This window comes from Ovis aries, chromosome 26 (genome assembly GCF_016772045.2).
Source record: "Ovis aries strain OAR_USU_Benz2616 breed Rambouillet chromosome 26, ARS-UI_Ramb_v3.0, whole genome shotgun sequence".
Taxonomy (NCBI): domain Eukaryota; kingdom Metazoa; phylum Chordata; class Mammalia; order Artiodactyla; family Bovidae; genus Ovis; species Ovis aries.
This window is the reverse complement of record NC_056079.1, coordinates 36640152-36659025: the sequence shown is the minus strand read 5'-3', so window position 1 is coordinate 36659025 and position 18874 is coordinate 36640152. Positions and strand designations below refer to the sequence as shown.

The window sequence follows — 18874 nt, the reverse complement described above, 5'->3', positions numbered from 1 at the left end:
GTAAGTACCGAAAGATTTCTCCTTGTTCTTTTCGCCTAAGCTCTCCCTCATGTTGCTATCCATTGTCATTTTATCTCTTGGGAAAACGGGGAACTCTGAGCTGAGTGCTTTAGAGGCTTCTAAGAATGGTGGCCAAAGCTTTTTCCTTAAACATATCTCACTGCAGGAAACCTGCCTCACTTGATTTTCCCAAGAGAAAGTATTTGATTCTTACTATTTTTATCTTTGCAAAAGCAATCCGTGCATTGTTGCATACTTTATCTGTTAAAATGTTTGATTAATGGAATGGTGTGTCATTGAGCTTTACTTTCAGTGGTGACCTAACTGTTAGAGGGGGGAAATGTTGAAATTGGACTCCTGATATACCTACTGTGAGCTACAGGTTTATGTACAGATGCAATGGGAATGTCAAATGTAATTTTGTGAAATGTGTAGATAGTTTTTGTTAAAGGAGGATTTGGTGCCTCAAAATACACCCATGTCTAAAGAGAAGCCCTTAAAAAATAAAATAAATTTAAGAGGAAGCCTTTGGAAAAGTAATTGAAATTATCCTCTAGAAGATTGGGTTAGGGATCAGAATTAACCAAAGGTCAGGAAATTCCCTAGCTCAACTGCTCTTAATTCAACAAGTCTTTGCCAACTTAAGTTTGGACTGAGGAAAACTAAAGATTTTAATGTAGAATCATTTTAATTACATCTGAATCACCTGGCTTGGTTCAAAGTGTGTTTTAATTCACAAGACGCTGACTTCATGCCAAACAACTTGCTTATAACACAGAGCCTGGCAGGAATTCCTTTATCAATTAACATGTATATTCCCTCCCCTACCCTGGGAATGTCGATTTTAATGAAACAGTTCTAATGCTGCCAGGCGTCAGGGTTCCATCCTCTGGGCCCAGGGGAAGGCATACCCTCAGATGCCTTTTTCCATTTGGAAAGCTTTATTTAAAGACTTCTTTGTTACTATGTATTGTCCGATTTTAAATCCCAACAACCCAAGGTGCCAACAATGAAAGGAAATGTTTCAGGGTACATTTAGTAGGAAAAGAATGTAAGACGGGAAAATAGGACTGAGTGCTTGGTCTATTTTTGGAAGGAAACTTTTTTTTTTTTAACTGAAGTCTTTTTATTGAGCAGAAGAGAAATTTGCCGTCCAAATTCATTGCAATTATAACAGAAAAGTCTGTAATGTCATCTTCAGCAGTTGAAGGGACTTTGTTCCAGGATTTCCTTTGGAGTGTATACTTTTATCCAAAGAAACTAACTGTTCCTATTCTTTCTTTTAACTCTTAATGAAGTACCATCAGAATCTCAGTGGAATGTTTTTAGAGTTACACTGTGGTTGGGTGTTAGATCCTCCTCAAGCTATTATTCAGCCACGCAACTGTAGTTTAGTCCTGCAAAAAAAAGCCGTGTAAGATTTGTCTGTTTTTAAAAAACTTAACAGAAGGATGTTTCCCAAGGTATTTTTACTACGAGGAAGCATATGTTCTTTTAGGAGGAGTTGCTAAAATGCTCGTAAACACTTTCCGAGTGTTTGTTTTTGTGATTTATGTGCCGTGAGAGAGTGATCCAGGACCGGAGGTGATGTCAGTGTTGGTGTGGGAATGTCAGGAGGGTTTGCTGGAGCAGAGACCCTCCTCCTGCGGCTCACCAGTGCCTGGGGGAAGGAAGGGCTCTCCCGGGAAGGGACGGGGGTCTCGGTACCCTCTTGGGAAGAGACTCCAGACTGCTTGTGACCTTGACTGTGACCTTGACCGTGACCAATCACAGTGAGCTCAACTCACAGTCACCAGCAGGAGGTCCAGATGCTGAGAACCACGGGCAGCTTTGTGGCCTGGGGAAGGACCCCGGAGCCTGTGGCTCCAACCATGTGTAGCCGTGTGTCAGACACGCCTGTGCTGCCCGTCGCTCCTCTGCACTTGACTCTGCACGTGTGTCCTCTAGCCCTGCTTAAGCTGCTCACCCTGGCCACCTGCCCTCCTGTCCTCAGCCTCCCCCTCTTAAAATAGTCCTAGCCCTGGAGGCTCTGACAACTCCTGATCGCAGGAGATTGCTCTTCCTGGGATTTCATTCCTAGAGAAGAGCCTTCTGCTCTGAAGCTTTGAGGAGTTTTCGGGAATGCAGAGAGGCGCCTTCTCTCTGGGTCCCCTTTACTGTCAGCATGGCCAGAAGGGAACTGAAATGATCTAACAGGTTGCCCTTTGATTGGGAGCCCAATGCAGGTGCTCAGTGATCGCACTTCTAGAATGTTCTCTTTCAGAAGGAAACCTTGCAGGAATAGGGCTTGATCCACTGAGTTTTCCACTGTTTCGTCTGGCATGAAAGGAGCAGTGAGCAGAGGGTGTCTTCCGCACTGCGGGTCTCGGGCACAAGGGTATGGTAATAGGATCTGGGCCCCGGCAGGAATGCCAAGAGCTCCTGGACGTGCTGAGAGACTGTTGTTATTTAGCATGTATGAAGCACCCCCAGAGCCATAGAATGCACAAAGAAAGCGTAGTTCCTATACTCCAGGAGCCCACGTGCTCGTGTTAGGCGGGACGCAGATGCAGAGCGCGGGCCCAACTTGACACTGAGTGAACTAGCAGAAGAAACGGAGAACACGTGGGGCGGGGGCGGGGGCTGGGGCCGTGGGCTGCTCTCTCCGTCTGGGCTCCTGCCAGCAGTGCCGCCGGGCCCTGCTTCCCTGTCTCTCCCAGCAGCTAGGGAAGGGATGGAGGTGAGAGGCCCCCAGGGCCCGGTCCACAGCCCAGGGTCACTGTGGCGAGTCCCACACAGGGAAGGGGATCGGGAGTCTCACCTGCAGCTGGAAAGTGCGTGCTGTTCATCTGTAGACGAGGCAGCTTGACACGTGTGCACGCTCAGCTGCTCAGTCGTGTTCGACTCTTTGCGACCCCAGAGACTGCAGCCTGCCAGGCTCCTCTGTCTGTGGGATTTTCCAGCAAGAATACTGGAGTGGGTTGCCATTTTCTCCTCCAGGGGATCTTCCCAACTCCGGGATCGAACCTGTATCTCCTGTGTTTCCTGCCTTGGTAGTTGGATTCTTTATCACTGAGCCACCTGGAAGCTCCTATTAGCTCCATTATTACCCCCAGAAACATCCAGAGCGCCATCTAGCCGAAGCATGAACCACCTACATGTTCAAACATATTATAAATGTAAGGAGCATCTTTCTCCATACAGTGATATTTGGGTTCCAGACTTTCTCTCCCTCTTAAAAACTGATACATAATTGAACAGGTTACTTAGCCCAGTTGGGGATGTTGGGTCAACTGCTACGTTAGTTAGAGAAGGGCTTTGAGCTTCTTGGAAGAAAGGCGTTTCTGAAGGTCAGCCTGGTGTTACTGCAGCCCATAAAGGAGTCGGAATGGCATGAATCAGAGGGCACTCATAAGGCAGGCGCGGGTGCAAGAGATTAATACCCAGGAGGATGTGGTGTGAGTCATTTTCCCTTTATGTTCAACCTCATCCCATCTCTGACTAAGGCTCCAGGCCTAGTTCACAGCCCCACAGCTAAAAGGGCTTCAGAGAGAGCTCGACAGAGAACCTCAGAAATGATTAAAGGGTTGAAAAATGATGCCTATAAAAGATGTTAGGAACTTCTATTATTTAGCCAGGAGGGGAAAAAAATGACCAAGGGGACTCTTGAATTGTTAGTCCGGCATCTGTATTCCAGGGCCCAGGGACAGAGGCCAGCTGGTGTCCAACTCTGTTGAGGATGTAAGGGTTTGGTCCAGTGATGATTAGGGTAGAACTGTGGTTCTCGTCATGCAGCCAGCCTTAGCCCCACCTGGGAGCTAGTGAAAAATGTACATCCTCAGGCCCCACCCAAGACCTGTTGATTCAAACACTTTGGGGAGGGGGGAGGGCCCAGCAATCTGTGTTTTAACTCACTCCGCAAGTGATTCAGATGAAGTTGGAGGACCCCTGGACAAGTTGTACAGAGAGAAGAGTGTTATAAAATGGGGAATTGGGGTACTGGAAGAGGTAAGCTGTTTTCCTGAAGCCGTTGAAACCTGGGTTTGCAGGGCTTTCAGTATTCCTTCGGAAGTCAGGAGTTAAACGACCTGTCCGAATCCCCGCCAGCCTTCCCTCCTCTCTCTGTCTCCTATCACTTCGAGAAGACTAATGATTAGCCAGGAGAGTTTTGCAGTTACTTCTGTGAGCTCAGTAGTTAGGACCCTGCCCACGCCAGATGGGGAGCAGACGAGAGCCTGATGCAGTCATGCCGAGCCATCAGGTGTCGCCGTCTCTGCTCTGTATGGGGGCCCCTTGGTGTTAGCCCGTGGCCCCTCCACGTCACAGGCTGTTGGGACAGTCCCCATGGAAGGGGGGACTCATCTCCCTTTCAGAAGCAAGGAGGCTGGGCAGGGAGTGTGGCCCTACCCCACTCCCCGATCTGTGTCCCTTGCACCGCGGGAATGCTGACCCATGCTTGCACAGGGCCTTCCATCTGACACCGGGAGGCTGGAGACGGAGCACCTCGACATATTGTGTTCATGGTTCTCCCCCGAGCCGGGGCCTGGGGGCCTGTTTACCCTGTTGGTTTACATCTGCAGCAAACAGCCAGACACATAGTAGGCGCTTCATGCAAATAAATAGTGAGTCATTCCATCGTAGTGTCCCAGGCCATAGGTGCCCTGCCTCCATCCACGTGATGAATGACCTAGAGTCGGGCGGCTCGCTGTTCCTGCCTCCCCAGTCCAGATGCTCCCTCCTAAGCGTCCCTCCCCGCCCTCCATCTTGCACGTAATACAGATGCATCTCAATTTCGTGGTCTTTGCCCTTTTGTACATTCTTCCTGTGTGATTTGCTTGAAGGAGTGCTCTGGGGTGGAAAGCAGAAACTCCGGAGAGTGTGTCTGTCCATCTGCTACACCCTGTATGGCGTTTGGGACAGTCGGCGCTCTGCGATCCCAGTGGAGGGAGGGTTCCCTGAGGACATGTTCTGACAGTGCTGCCTAGAAGGTGTCACAGCGGGAGTGAGCTGCTGTCCCCAGAGAGGCCGGTCCAGCCTGGGCCCGGCGCGGAGGCCCAGAGCTCGGCCCTGAGAGCTGGAACGGGGGCACCCTCAGCATTTGTTGTCAGTTATGCATTTGCAGAGGATTCCGCATTCTTGCAGGTGAGGCAGTGTGGCACGGACTCCAATGTGTGCTGTCACGGGGGACAGAGGGCGGAGGTGGCAGGTGCATTCTGCGAGTTGTCACCAAGTCCTCAGACCTCATTACATTGGAACCAACTGACTTCTCAGACGTGAAGGCATGTGCACCGTCATGTCCCACATCTGTGTCACGTGTCACGCACACTGTATGTGAGGCCTGGTCCATATTCTGGTTGCACCCAGAAAACACAGGTTTTATCTCAGCAGTTCAGAAGCAGAGACGGCTGACTTTGAACACCTTGGATCTGCCCCTGAATTGAACATACTGTCTTTTAAACTCCTGAACTCTCAGTAACTATATGTCCAATAGAGGAAACGCCCAGTGGCTAGTTGATTTGGTTCTTCACGATAGCAGGCAAAGGCTATTTTCATTTCTATACAAAGAAAAGTGACGGAAAAGTCTTTCTTTGGGTATTTTCACCCTGGCAGCAATAATTTTGTTTCTAAAGTCAGTCGTATCTAGTCCACAGATGTGTCATTAAAAATGAGAATGGTTAGGTCACTTGGGATTAGCTTTATCTCATGGCAGTTGCTGAATCAAAAAATGTAACTTTGAAAGGAGAGAAAAGGAAAACTCCTTAGTTTTTAATTAGAAAGAATTAATGACCTAACAATTCAAAGATCCCCAGAAACAACCTAATAAGGTGCATGGACCGTAGCCTACCAGGCTCCTCTGTCCATGGGATTCTCCAGGCAAGAATACTGGAGTGCGTAGCCATTCCTTTCCCCAAGAGATTTTTCTGACCCAGGGATCAAACCCGGGTCTCTCACATCACAGGCAGGTTCTTCACCATCTGAGCCACCAGGGAAGCCAAGTAATTTATGGTCCTGCCCCGTATTACAGCGTGCTACAGCTGTTTGAAATGATGGTATTGGATATATATGGAGTGAAACTAGCAGGTTACAAAAAAACATTAAGTATCAGCTCATTTTTTGAATGGAAGATATTTTTAAATGGGTATTCATAGCTTTAATTCCTTTTTGAAAAGGAAGGCATTTATATGCACATAAAAAAGAATGCAGTGCCCCCAGTATAACAACAGTTAGCTACAGGAATGAGCTCACATTTTCCCCTGGCTTCCTGGTTACCTGTATTTTAGGCTTTTTTCTTCAGTGAGCATATATGAGTTGTGAAATAATGAAAACCTTTCTTTTCAAAACAGAACTGTCGTAATTCATTTTTATTTTGACTTTTATATTTTATTTGATTCATCAGTGGCTTCTCTGTGGCTTGTGTAATTAATACCTCCCCCTGTGGATAAAGCGAGCACACCCAAGTGTGCACAGAAACAGTGGTCATCTTGCAGGGGTGGGCTAGGAGCAGTGTTCCTTGTTTTACTTTCTTCTTTTCTGTATGTACCAAAACTTTTATGTGCATACTGGGCTTCCCAGGTAGTGCTAGTGGTAAAGAACCTGCTTACCAATGCAGGGAGACATGGGTTCCATCCCTGGGTTGGGAAGATCCCCTGGAGAAGGAAATGGCAACCCACTCCAGTATTCTTGCCTGGGGAGTCCCATGGACAGCGGAGCCTGGCGGGCTACGCCCCATGGGGTCTCAGAAGGTCAGGAACCACTGGGCATACATGTTCCAGGCACAGGCAAAAGGCATCTGGCAAGGGCCTGCCTTGTGACCTCAGTGCTCCAGAGGTTCCGTGAACTGTCCCACGAATCTCAGTTTGGCCAGGTTCACGGAGAAGGCAACGGCACCCCACTCCAGTACTCTTGCCTGGAGAATCCCATGGACGGAGGAGCCTGGTAGGCTGCAGTCCATGGGGTCACTAAGAGTCGGACACGACTGAGCGACTTCCCTTTCACTTTTCACTTTCATGCATTGGAGGAGGTGGCAACCCACTCCAGTGTTCTTGCTTGGAGAATCCCGGGGACGGTGGAGCCTGGTGGAGTGCCGTCTCTGGGGTTGCACACGGTTGGACACGACTAAAGCGAGTTAGCAGCAGCAGCAGCAGTGTCATGTGGAGAGGGAAGGCAGGGAGCTGGCAAATAAAACATTTTTTTAAAAGTCATTAAAATAGTACACCTAGCATTAAGATTATTCACTTAGGCCCAGCATAGCGGAGGGTGGAACCATGGCCGCAGGCTTTGGGTCGTATTTACGCAGCACTGACTGTGTGGCTTCTGCGTGCATCTTGGCAGCGTTAACCGAGGTGATAACGGCGTAAGAGAGCATCTGCTGCTACGTTACTTCTGCCAGATGTTCCCAGCGTGTCCTTATGGCCTAATCGGAAGGGTAATTGGGGGAATTGTTTTGGTACTGGTGGTACTTGATTTAAGAAATTATTGAGCCTTAACAGGAGGCCTCCCTTTCTACCCACTTTGTATAGTGACATGAAAGAATAAATACTTTTGATGGCTGTGGCAAAGGTCTCCCTTTGAAGTCTGTTCAAACACTAAGCCTTGACCAGAATGAATGGATCCATCACCAGGTTCACTTGGGGACAGAGGTCTGGGTGGAGGTTGAGTTGAATCCACTTTCAACAAGACTGATAACGTTAAACTTAAAGCAAAAGTGCCTCCAGAAGCCAGATGGATCACACTGTGGCCTAACCTTTGGTTCAGAGCCTTTGTTACTCGTCAGGAGTCTTTCTCAGAGTCCTGGGAGCCCAGAGAGCTGGTTTTTCAGGTTACCTTCTTAAAGGAGCATCCTCATCCTCTCCTTGCTTTCTTCATCATCTTCACCTCTTTCTCCTGCAACGGTATGGTTGGAATAATCTTGTAATCCTTCTCCAGGCTCTCACCTTCCCCAGGAAGTAAAGACATATCCCACATGGATTTATCATCTTTTTCTCTGGGCAGGGGAGGGGAAAGGAGCAGTGGGTGAACCGTTTAACCCAAATAGTCAGGTAGCCAGTGGATGGAGCTCTGTTCCTGGTGAGGATATGCTGATGGCGGCCACATCAGCGTATCCTCGCTGCCAGGTGGGTCCAGCTTGCACTGAGTCACAGATTCCTCCTGCGTTGAGTGGGAGCACAGACTCGCATCAAGACGAATAAGTCGGCAGTTACAGTTTGATTGACAGAAGGCTTTGCCAGTTGATTGGCAAGAAGGAAGAGAGCACCTTTTCAGAAGAGAGAAAGCAGAAAAAAGTATTTCCTGAGGCTCTAACTCCATTAGAAAAGGCAGGAAGCTGATGGCTATCCAGGGAAAGGGTCATTGAATCTTGGCTTAAAAACTTGGACCGAGTTCATTTTCTTCCTTTTTGGGTTTTTTTTTGTTTGTTTGTTTATTCATCTGTTTTGTTTGTTTGTGTGTTTGTTTCTGTCTTTTCTCTGAAGACTGGAATCGGAAACGAGAAGGTGCAGTTGTACTCAGCGTAGCGAGGTGGCTGGGAATTATGAAGGAACTCATCAATGAGCGTGAAGGTTTCTAAAAGAAAGAGGGGTTGCTTTCAACCTGACCTGAAATTGAAGTGGCGCTGGAGCAGGGATGGGGGCGTGCTGGGATGGCCCATCACTTTTTGCCTCAGCCTGCCGAGTGGAGCCGAGAATTCCTGGGCACCTGGCAGGCAGCACGCCCACCCTCACACCTCCTCTGTCAGGCCTGGTTTTTGCCATCTCTACTTTTGTGGACATTTTTCTGATATTCCCCCGTCTTTTAAGTCATAATGTCTTCAGGCTCTGTGAGCCTTGTCAGTAACAATTAATGGAATCCAGAATTTTGACTTGAAGAAAAATGACTTGAAGTCTAATCCAGAAGAGACTTCTTTGGCCAGGTAGAAAAGCTTGACATTATCACGCGGTAGTTATCATGCATTGTCATGCTAACTGTTAAGTACTAGAAGGATCTGGTTTTTAGTCAGTATATGTGTTCTGAGACGAAATGATTCCAGTAGGCGATCGTATAATAAGAAAGATTTGGTTTTTGTCTCCTTTTAAGAACTCAAGTGATCAATTGGATATGACTCCAGGTGTAGAAGTTATCTTTTCTTTTTAAGCCAAACCATGAGGATATGTTGATGGCGGCCATAGGATATGTTGATAGATGCCTTTTAGGCAGATCCAGTCACTTAAAAATTTACATACAGCAAAAATTCCCTTTTTCTGGTGTACAGCTGAATGAGGTTTTACACATGCTCGGGGTTTTATGGCCACCAGCACAGCCAGGATACAGAATAATCCCAGCTCTCCAGCAATTGCCCTTGCGCTGCCCCTTTGCTTTCAGATGCTCCCTCCATCCTTTGCTCTCTGAGCAAAGTAGTCTCTAAGCCCCAAACGCCGTGGTAGAGCCTGGAAATCTCACTAGCTAAGGGGGCTTAAGCACAACCTTTGACCAGTAAGTAGCTTATGCTGTCCCATGGGTGATTTCTAGCAAGCCAGACTAAAATACAAAGACATGGGGGAATATCTGAGCGGGCACAGTAACAGCTGTATGCTGTAGGATAAGGAGAGGTCCCCAGCGTCATGCAGCCAAGTGAACAGCCAAATAACAACAGACATCTGCGGGGTGGGAGCACCGGTAACCAGCATTGCTACAATATACGTTGTCCTTTGTAAAATGTCCATTTTTCAAGAAAAAAGTATGCGTCATGTTAGAGAAACTGAAAAGCGTGATACATACACAGGAGAAGTAAGCAGGCAGGAGAGACTGCTTTTGAGGGACCCATTTATTGAACTTAGCAGACTTCAGAGCAGCTATTATTATATTATCTTAGTTCAAAATCTAAACTATTCTGAAAGAATTCAAGGAATATTGGTGGCAGTGACTCATCAAATAGAGACTATCCTTAAAAGAGATAGAAATGATTAAAAAAAAAACAAAAACAGATGTAGTTATGCCACCAAAAGCAAAAGTAAGGATAGATACATTGGACTACAGCAAAATTAAAAGTTTCTGTATATCAAAGGACACCGGAGTAAAAAGCCAACTACAGAGTGGGGGAAATATTTGTAAATCATATATCTGACAAGGGGCTAGTATCCACAATATAAATATATGAAGAACTCCTACAACTTAAACAGTAGAAAAATACACTGATTCAAAACTGCACAGAGGACTTAAATGGACATTTCTCCATACAGATGGCCAGCAAGCACATAAAGAGATGTACCAACAGTAATCACTAGAAAAGTGAAAGTCAAACCCACAGCGAGATATCACCTCATGTCCATTGGGATGACTTCGCCTGAAAAAACAATAACATAGAAAACAACATGTGGAGAAACTGGAACCTTTGTGCACCGTTGGTGAGAATGTAAAATGGTGTAGCTGCCGTACAAAGTAGTATTTTACTGGTGGTTCCTGGAAAAATGAACAGATTTATCATCTGACCCAGCAATGCTGCTTCTGGTTGTATACCCAGAAGAACTGAAAGCAGGGACTCCAAGAGATATTTGTACACTGTTTTAATAGTATTATTCACAATAGCCAAAAAGTGGAAGCAACCCAGAAGTCCATCAACAGATGAATGGATAAATAAGATATGGTCCATACGTACAATGGACTATTATTCAGCCTAAAAATAAAAGGGAATTCTGACACGTTGCAACAAGGATGAACTTTGAAGCCATTATGCTAAGTGTAATAAGATATTCACAAAAAGATAGAGTGTATGATTTCACTCATGTGATGCACTTAGAACAGTCAGATTCCAGAGACTGAAGGTAGAATTGTGGTGGCCAGGAAGAATGGAAAATTATTGTGTAGTGGGTACAGAGTTTCAGTTTTGTAAGATAAGTTCTATAGGCGGATGGTGGTGATGTTTACACAATGACGTGAATGTACTTAATGTCACTGAACTATACACTTAAAAATAGTTAAATGGAAAATTCTATGCGTATTTTAATCACAAAACATTTTTTTTAAATGGCAATTTTGGAGTTGAAAAGTACAGTAACCAAAATGAAAAACTCCTCAGGAGGCTCCACAGTAGATTTGCATTTTTGGAAGAGAGAAGCAGCAAATTTGAAGATAGACTGGTAGAAGTTACAGAAGTGATAGAAGTTACAGTTTCAGAAGAACTGAAAGAAAAAAGGAATGAGGGGAAATGAACAGTCTCAGAAAAACATGGGCCACTGTGAAGAGTCCCAGCAGGAATACCAGAAGCAGAAGAGAGAGAAAGGGCAGAAAAACACTGTCAAAGAAGCCATGGCTGGCAAATCCCCAACGCCGATGAGAAACACTAATGTGCACACCCAAAGTGCTTAACAAGTGCCAATTAGGATGAATGCGAAGAGGTCCACACCCAGACATATTACAGTCAAAATGCCGAAAGATGAGGAGAAAGTGGGAATGCAGAGAGGCAGACGTGACTCATGGCGTCTGGGGGAAGCCCAGGGCCTCTCACAGCAGTGGAGGCCAGGCAGCAGTGAGAGGACCCAGGAAAGTGCTAAGGGAATCCTGTATCCCCGAGAGCTGTCTTTCTAAATAGGAGCATCAGCAAGTAAATAAAGGCTGGGAGAATGCCCTGCTGACAGGTCCGCCTTACAAGAAATACTAAAACGAGTTCGGTTCAGTCGGCTGAAAGGAAGCGACACAGAACAGCCATTGGAACACACCCAGGAGCTCCAGTAAAGGTGACGGAGTAGGTGATGATGCAAGAAAGTATAGGTTTCTTTCTGTCTTCAGTTCAGTTCAGTCGCTCAGTCGTGTCCAAATCTTTGCGACCCCATGAATCGTAGCACGCCAGGCCTCCCTGTCCATCACCAACTCCTGGAGTTCACTCAGACTCACGTCCATCGAGTCCGTGATGCCATCCAGCCATCTCATCCTCTGTCGTCCCCTTCTCCTCCTGCCCCCAATCCCTCCCAGCATCAGAGTCTTTTCCAATGAGTCAACTCTTCGCATGAGTTTCAGCTTTAGCATCATTCCTTCCAAAGAAATCTCAGGGCTGATCTCCTTCAGAATGGACTGGTTGGATCTCCTTGCTGTCCAAGGGACTCTCAAGAGTCTTCTCCAACAGCACAGTTCAAAAGCATCAATTCTTTGGCGCTCAGCCTTCTTCACAGTCCAACTCTCTGATTTCAAACATCACGGAAGAGCAGCTTATATCTGGTGGCTTTCTGGTTATTGTAAGAAAGCTCCTTATGTTCACATACAAGTGCCTTCCTGGCTCTAAGCTTTCTAAACGAAACAGACACAGGGAGCTAGTGACTTGCCCTGGGAAGTTTCTATCTTAACCGCACATGAGGAATGAAGCCACAGGAGCACTCTCAGAACGGGGAAATCATTTTCAAAGGAATCTTATAAACTGTCTTTTTTAAAACCTTCTGTCTCTGTGGTTTTTCGAAGGTGATATCAAGCAAATGCTTGTGGTTTCTTAACTTAGTTGTTGTTTAGTCTCCAAGTTGTGTCTGACCCTTTGGACTAGACTCTGCCAGACTCCTCTGTCCATTGAATTTCCCAGGCAAGAACACTGGAGTGGGTAGTCGTTTCGTTTTCCAGGGGGTCTTCCCAACCCAGGGATCGAACCTATGTGTCCTGCTTTGGTGGGTGGATTCTTTACCACTGTGCCATCAGGAAGACCCCTCTAATTTTAGTAATGAGACTTTAATTTCATAGTCTCAGAGGTATGAGGAACTGCTAAATTTTCACCTGACTTACCAGCCAAATTTATGGACTCACTGCCTTGTTTAGGCTGCTTTACTTACTATTTTGCCCTTACTGGTGGAATTGAATCAAGTTTGTTGCCTTCTGATGAGGTACTTCAGAGACTTGAATGGACTTTGCTCCCTTGCAGAGAGAAAAAGTCCAACTAAGTCATTTTAATATTTATTAATTTGTCCTCTCTTGCTTCTGACTAAGATCTATTGCTTAAGAACCTCGGATGAAAATAAGAAATACAGGGCTGTAAACTGAGCGTGGATAATAGTTAAGATAATAATCTTCACCTATCAACTCTTCCATTTATATTAATGTTCCAGTAATAGAAATAATACATAGTGGTAGCAGGAATCAATGTTTTTATAAGTATCATTCGCATCTTTATTGAACTTCCATTATACTCGGAATAAAATTAGCAAATAGATATGTAAGAACCAAGATGTCTATTTATATACATATTTCCATTTTCAACCGTGGCTGAAGGGAAAGTATTTCCCTAATATAGCTCCTGGGACTTAGCCAAGCAGCCCAACACTTCAGGGCACAGGACAGGAACAAGTGATCCTTAGGTTTGCCAGTTGATAGAAAGGATATTAAGTGATTTGCTCCTGAAAGCAAATCTGTTTTTGGTTACGAGTGAACAAAAACAGGTGACCTAGAATATTTGGAGGGAATCTGTGTCTATAGTACATACAAAAAGGGAAAGATGTTCAGAGGCCGTTTCTGTCTGGGAGTGGGAATAGATAATATAAGGCTCAGCTGTTCTTGTCCTTGGGTTTCAAGCAGTATTGCACCTAAAACACTCTGGCGAGGTGGTCACAACCTGTTTTTCGAATCTCCACTGCAGGTAATTCCACATTTCCAGTGGGAGCTCATTTCACTGTGGGCAACCCATTGAGTTACAAAGTTTTCTCCTCCTATCTGAGTGTAGCTTTTCTTATTAATGATGAAAGACTGCTGTATCTCCAATTAGATAAAGAGGGGTGGATAATATATTTTCTCTTGATAGGCTTTTCATGGCAAATAGATCAGAAAACAATGGAAACAGTGACAGACTTAATTTTCTTGGACTCCAAAATCATTGCAGTTGGTAACTGCAGCTATGAAATTAAAAGACGCTTGCTCCTTGGAAGGAAAGCTATGACCAACCTAGAAAGCATATTAAAAAAGCAGAGACATTACTTTGCTGACAAAGATTTGTCTAGTCAAAGCTGTGGTTTTTCCAGTGGTCATGTATGGATGTGAGAGTTGGACCATAAAGCAAGCTGAGCGCCGAAGAATTGATGCTTTTGAACTGTGGTGTTGGATTAGACTCTTGAGAGTCCCTTGGACTGCAAGGAGATCCAACCAGTCCATCCTAAAGAAAATCAGTCCTGAATATTCATTGGAAGGACTGATGCTGAAGCTGAAACTCCAGTACTTTGGCCACCTGATGGGAACAACAGATTCATTGGAAAAGACCCTGATGCTGGGAAAGATTGAAGGCGGGAGGAGAAGGGGACAACAGAGGATGAGATGGTTGGATGGCATCACCAACTCGATGGACATGAGTTTGAGCAAGCTTGGGGAGTTGGTGATAGACATGGAAGCCTGGCGTGCTGCAGTTCATGGGGTCTCAATGAGTCAGACACGCCTGAGCGACTGAACTGAACTGAAATGAGCCTTTACGTGGACTTACTAAATTATCCATTTAAAGTGGAAACAACAGATCAAAGCTTTCTTACTTTAACACATCACTCAGTCAAATCCCATTTGAACACCACAAGGCATTCACACTTATACCTCCCGAGGCGATCTTTCAGTTTTTAAAAAATATTTTTCAAGTAAGTCATATAGGACTTCCTAGATCTTTCCTTCTTTAGGTCAGATCATCTCAACTCCTTTAACTCTACCTCATTTGAATGAATTTTGCTTTTATTTCTTTATCCTTTAAAAAAGATATATTCTTATTTACTAGATTTAGCCAGCGCCTTCCCAGAGAGCAAAAGGCTGTGTGGAAAACATCTAAATAACACAAATGCTTTATAAGCCCAGAAGAAATTTAAATGTCAGAATGACAGGAATGCAGAGAGACTGACTGTACCAGGAATGAGGGCTGAGCCCACAGGCTCTGCAGTGGAAACTGTTGCTGGGGGACGAGAAGAAGTGGGTTCACATTGCATAAACTCATGAAGGCCGCTGACTGCACGGCTCAAGAGAGGGTCAGAGCTTTCCACCCGCTCTCCCCACAGGACAATCCTGTGGTTCCTGGTTCCAGGCTAAACTGCCTTTTCCCGGCCGTGTGGTCTCTGGATGATGCGCAGGACTCAAGACATCATCGGACCTTGAGAATGTTCCAGGATGCAGGCTCTGCAGCATTCCTGCTTATCCGCTGTCTTTATCACCCTCTCGTCTTTCCCCATCGAATCTGCCCTCCCATTCCCTGCAGAGACCAGGACTTCAAGGCATCCCAGCTCCAGGGCAGGAGCCAGTGTCACTGAGAAGGTCTGATGGATACCTCCCCAGGGCATCACTTCCGCTGCTTTCCTCGGGGCACCTCCTGTGGAATGAGTGGGTCATCACAACGTGCACTTCCAGTGAGGACAGTCACATCTTCAAAAGGACCAAAATCAGAATAGATGACTTCTAAAGTCCCTGGCTGTTCATTGGAAGGACTGATGCTGAAGCTGAAACTCCTATACTTTGGCCACCTGATGCGAGGAGCTGACTCATTGGAAAAGGCCCTGATGTTGGGAGGGATTGGGGGCAGGAGGAGAGGAGGACGACAGAGGATGACATGGTTGGATGGCATCACCGACTCAATGGACATGAGTTGGGCAAATTCCGGGAGTTGGTGATGGACAGGGAGGCCTGGTGTGCTGTAATTCATGGGGTCGCAAAGAGTCGGACAGACTGAGCGACTGAACTGAACTGAACTGAACTAAGTCCCTTCAGACTTGAATGTTCTCTAAGTCTCTGAACCAAGATAGGCTAAAAAAGTTAATCACCTAGGTTGTTTCTTGTAAACATTACCCTGAAATACTGTGAAGTACTTGGGCCATCAGGACAGTTTCTTATTCTGTGGGTGAAGTTCAGTCCTGGCAGCCAGAACCTCCAGAGACTCATCAGGAAGGTGAGAGAAGGGACCAGAGAGGGAGCAGGTGTGGCCGAGGAGGGACCTTCAGACTCCCGCACACGGGAGGCCCCAAACCACACAGACACCCGTGCCCCCAGGGCTCAGACAGGAATGGAGAGGCAGCCTTGAGAGTGAGAAACAAAGATAAGGGAAATCAAGAGAGCAGAACTGTTCAGTACAGCTCAAGTAGGAATCTCTGAGAGGCTGAAAAACAGGCAGACTCCTATGAAATTCATTTTGTTTACTAGGAAAAACTAAGCTTATTTTGGTGTTACATTCCTAACCTAGGGGGGGAAAATGTGCTTTTCTTTGTAGTGTTTTGTAGGCATTTAAAAAAATAATACAAGTAGTAATTGCTCGTGGTAGAAAATGTTAGTAACATGAAAAAATGTGGAGAACACCCGGAGTCGCTCTGAACTTGGGCCTGTGTCCTCAGTCCCATGCCTGGAGCATTCTTCAGCACAGCTGCAGTGTGGTCTGGGCCGTTTTGTGAACGCCTGTTTCCCTCAGCATTATTACTATGATCCATTGTCCTGCAAAGCTCTCACGTTACACCGTTTTAGTGACTGTATAAAACTCCATCTTTAGAAGTCACCCGCGCTTCCTCAGCCACTGTCCCGTCTGCTCTTTGCTCACGATGGTAGTAGATGACACCGGAATAAACATCTTTGTACATGAGTGTTTGTTCACATTTCCTATTATTGGTTTTTTTAACCGTTGAGAGTCACGTCATAAAGAACACCCGTCCACCGCCTGAGTCCTCCTTGTTCCAGGTAGAGGACCTGGCTGGCCCTGCCTCTGGCCCAGCCTGGCAAGTGTGCGAGCACCATTCTGCATACGAAACTGAACACTGTCACTCAGAGCTGTGTAAATCACTTCTGACTGTACTTACGGGGGATGACATTACAGGACACTTTAGAATTTGGTGTCGGAGTTACAAACAAGGTGACAGTTTTATGATCTCATCTGCTCGATTACTGGACCTGACCTCCCAGAAACTTTGGTACACGAGATGTCCACAAATGTAGACGTCCCGCGTCTCCAGCCCGTGGCCTTCCAGGGATGTGATTTTCAGCCGAAATGGCTCGTATTTGCCCTGACCTCAAATGCTCATGAAATGCCCTGTCCTCGGTTTGGCTCCTGTGAAAGGAATGGAGACCCGTGCTCTTTTCACTGTAGAAGCGCTTGATGCCCATCCTGAAGGGCGGTCAGTGGGCGATCCTGGCAGTGGGCCTTCCTCTCTCATCTCCGACCTCAGAAAAGTTGTGTCCGAATCCCTTTGTGGAGGACTTCCCTGTGAGGTAGCCCCTCCTTGGGTCTCATTAGCTCTGCCTCTCGATGCCACTGCTTGGAGCAAGGGTGACAGCTTGCCCCTGAGCCTGGTCGCACTGTGTCTAGCTGGAATGTTCCTTCTCTCCTCGCTGCAGTTTCTTTCTTTTTTTAAAAAACTGTTTTAGCTTTTATACTTCATCTCAGCTGGACAATGTGGCAGGAAGGGAAAATACCAAATCTGACTTGTGTTGTTTTCTTTTCATGCCCCTCAGCTCTGTTAAGGTACAATTGATACAGTGGTAAGATTATCATTTAAATGTTACAATATGAAGTGTACCCTGTGGTGGTTTTATATGTTTTTATACATATACATTGCAAAAGAATTCTTCCCATCTAGTTGACACAGTTAATTAATGCATCCATCACCGCACGTGTTTATATATTCCAGTGTTATTTTATAAGCAGCCTTACTGAAGCATAATTTATGTACAGGCAAGCCCACCAGTGGTCAGTGCATAGTTGCACAAGTTTTGACACACGTGCATAGTAACACCAACTGCTTGTGAGAGAACTTAGAGTCTCCTGTATAGACGTGTGTTTCCATTTCTCACGGGTCTGCTGGCTTGCACAGTAAGCGTATGCTTCAGAGTATGAGAAACCCCTGAGTTCTTTTCCAAAATGGCTTTCCCATTTTGTGCGGATTTTTTTTTCCTAGCGCTTTTTCAAGTTCTTTTCTCTCTACCCCTTCTCCTCCGTCCACCCCTCCACGAAGTTCCTGACCTTACGGTGTGTGTCAGTCTTTAGCAAAGACAAGGCTAGAGTTTGTACAGAAGGAAGAAGAGCAGCCCTCGAGGGAGGTGGGGCCATGTGAGTGAGGAAGACCCTTCCCAAAGGATTTTGGACCCTTACGCTCTTATTCTCCCTGTGACTGCCCTGATAACCAATAACTTCAAGTTGCTTGAAGCCAACCACAACTCGCAAACACTGAAAAAAATGGATTTGACCCTGAGAATAATTTCAAAAAGTCCGTGTGTTGTTACTGTCCCCCCTTTACAGATGGTGAAACGAGACTTCTCTGTGGTCATGTCGCGGGTTAGCAGCAGGGCCAGGCTCAGGCCTCAGGGTTCCTGCCCATCGCCCAGGGCTTTCTTTGCCGCGCGTGGACCCCTGTGCTGAGCCGGGACCTCACACACCAATTGTGCATTGTGCCCTCCTTGCTGCTTCTCAGACGGGGCGTGGCCGTGACTTGCCCAGGAGACTGGGGTGGACCCGGGGTGACCTGTCCTGGGCTCGTCCCCTTCACCGGGTGGGAGAAACAGGTGCTCCCCTTTAATAGTAGAGAGAAAAGGAGGGGGCACGACACTCAGGGCTGGGCCGAGGTCCCGGCCTCTCCTGTTCCACTTTGCGTGTCTTAGCGTTGCTGTTACCAGGCTGCGCCCGTGCTCCATCCCCTGCATCCGCCGCCTCCATCCCCTGTTCCGGGCGGTCCCTGACCTTCTGAGTTTTCTTCCCTTTCTCTCTCCCTCCTCCCTCCTCGTCCCCTCTGCCCCTCGCCCCTCCCCGCCTCTATCAGGAGAGCACCTGTCTGGCTGTCTCCAGGCACCTCTGCGCTCAGTGCCCCATGGCCGATCTGGAAACAGGCCCTTTAAAAGGGAGCTGAGAGCTGTTTTAGACCCTCCCTAGTAATACTTCAGTTTTTCATCATTTGCGTGAAAACGTGAAGCTCAGTGTTTTCTATCTTAAATATACTGTTATTTTTGAACTATATTTTAC

At 46.4% G+C, this 18874-nt stretch overlaps 1 protein-coding gene across 10 annotated transcripts in view; it reads left to right on the top strand.

Moving 5' to 3' along the window:
• The window catches only part of SLC20A2 (solute carrier family 20 member 2), a 110916-nt gene that overhangs the window by 35548 nt on the left and 56494 nt on the right, over nt 1–18874 (top strand). The window lies entirely within an intron of this gene.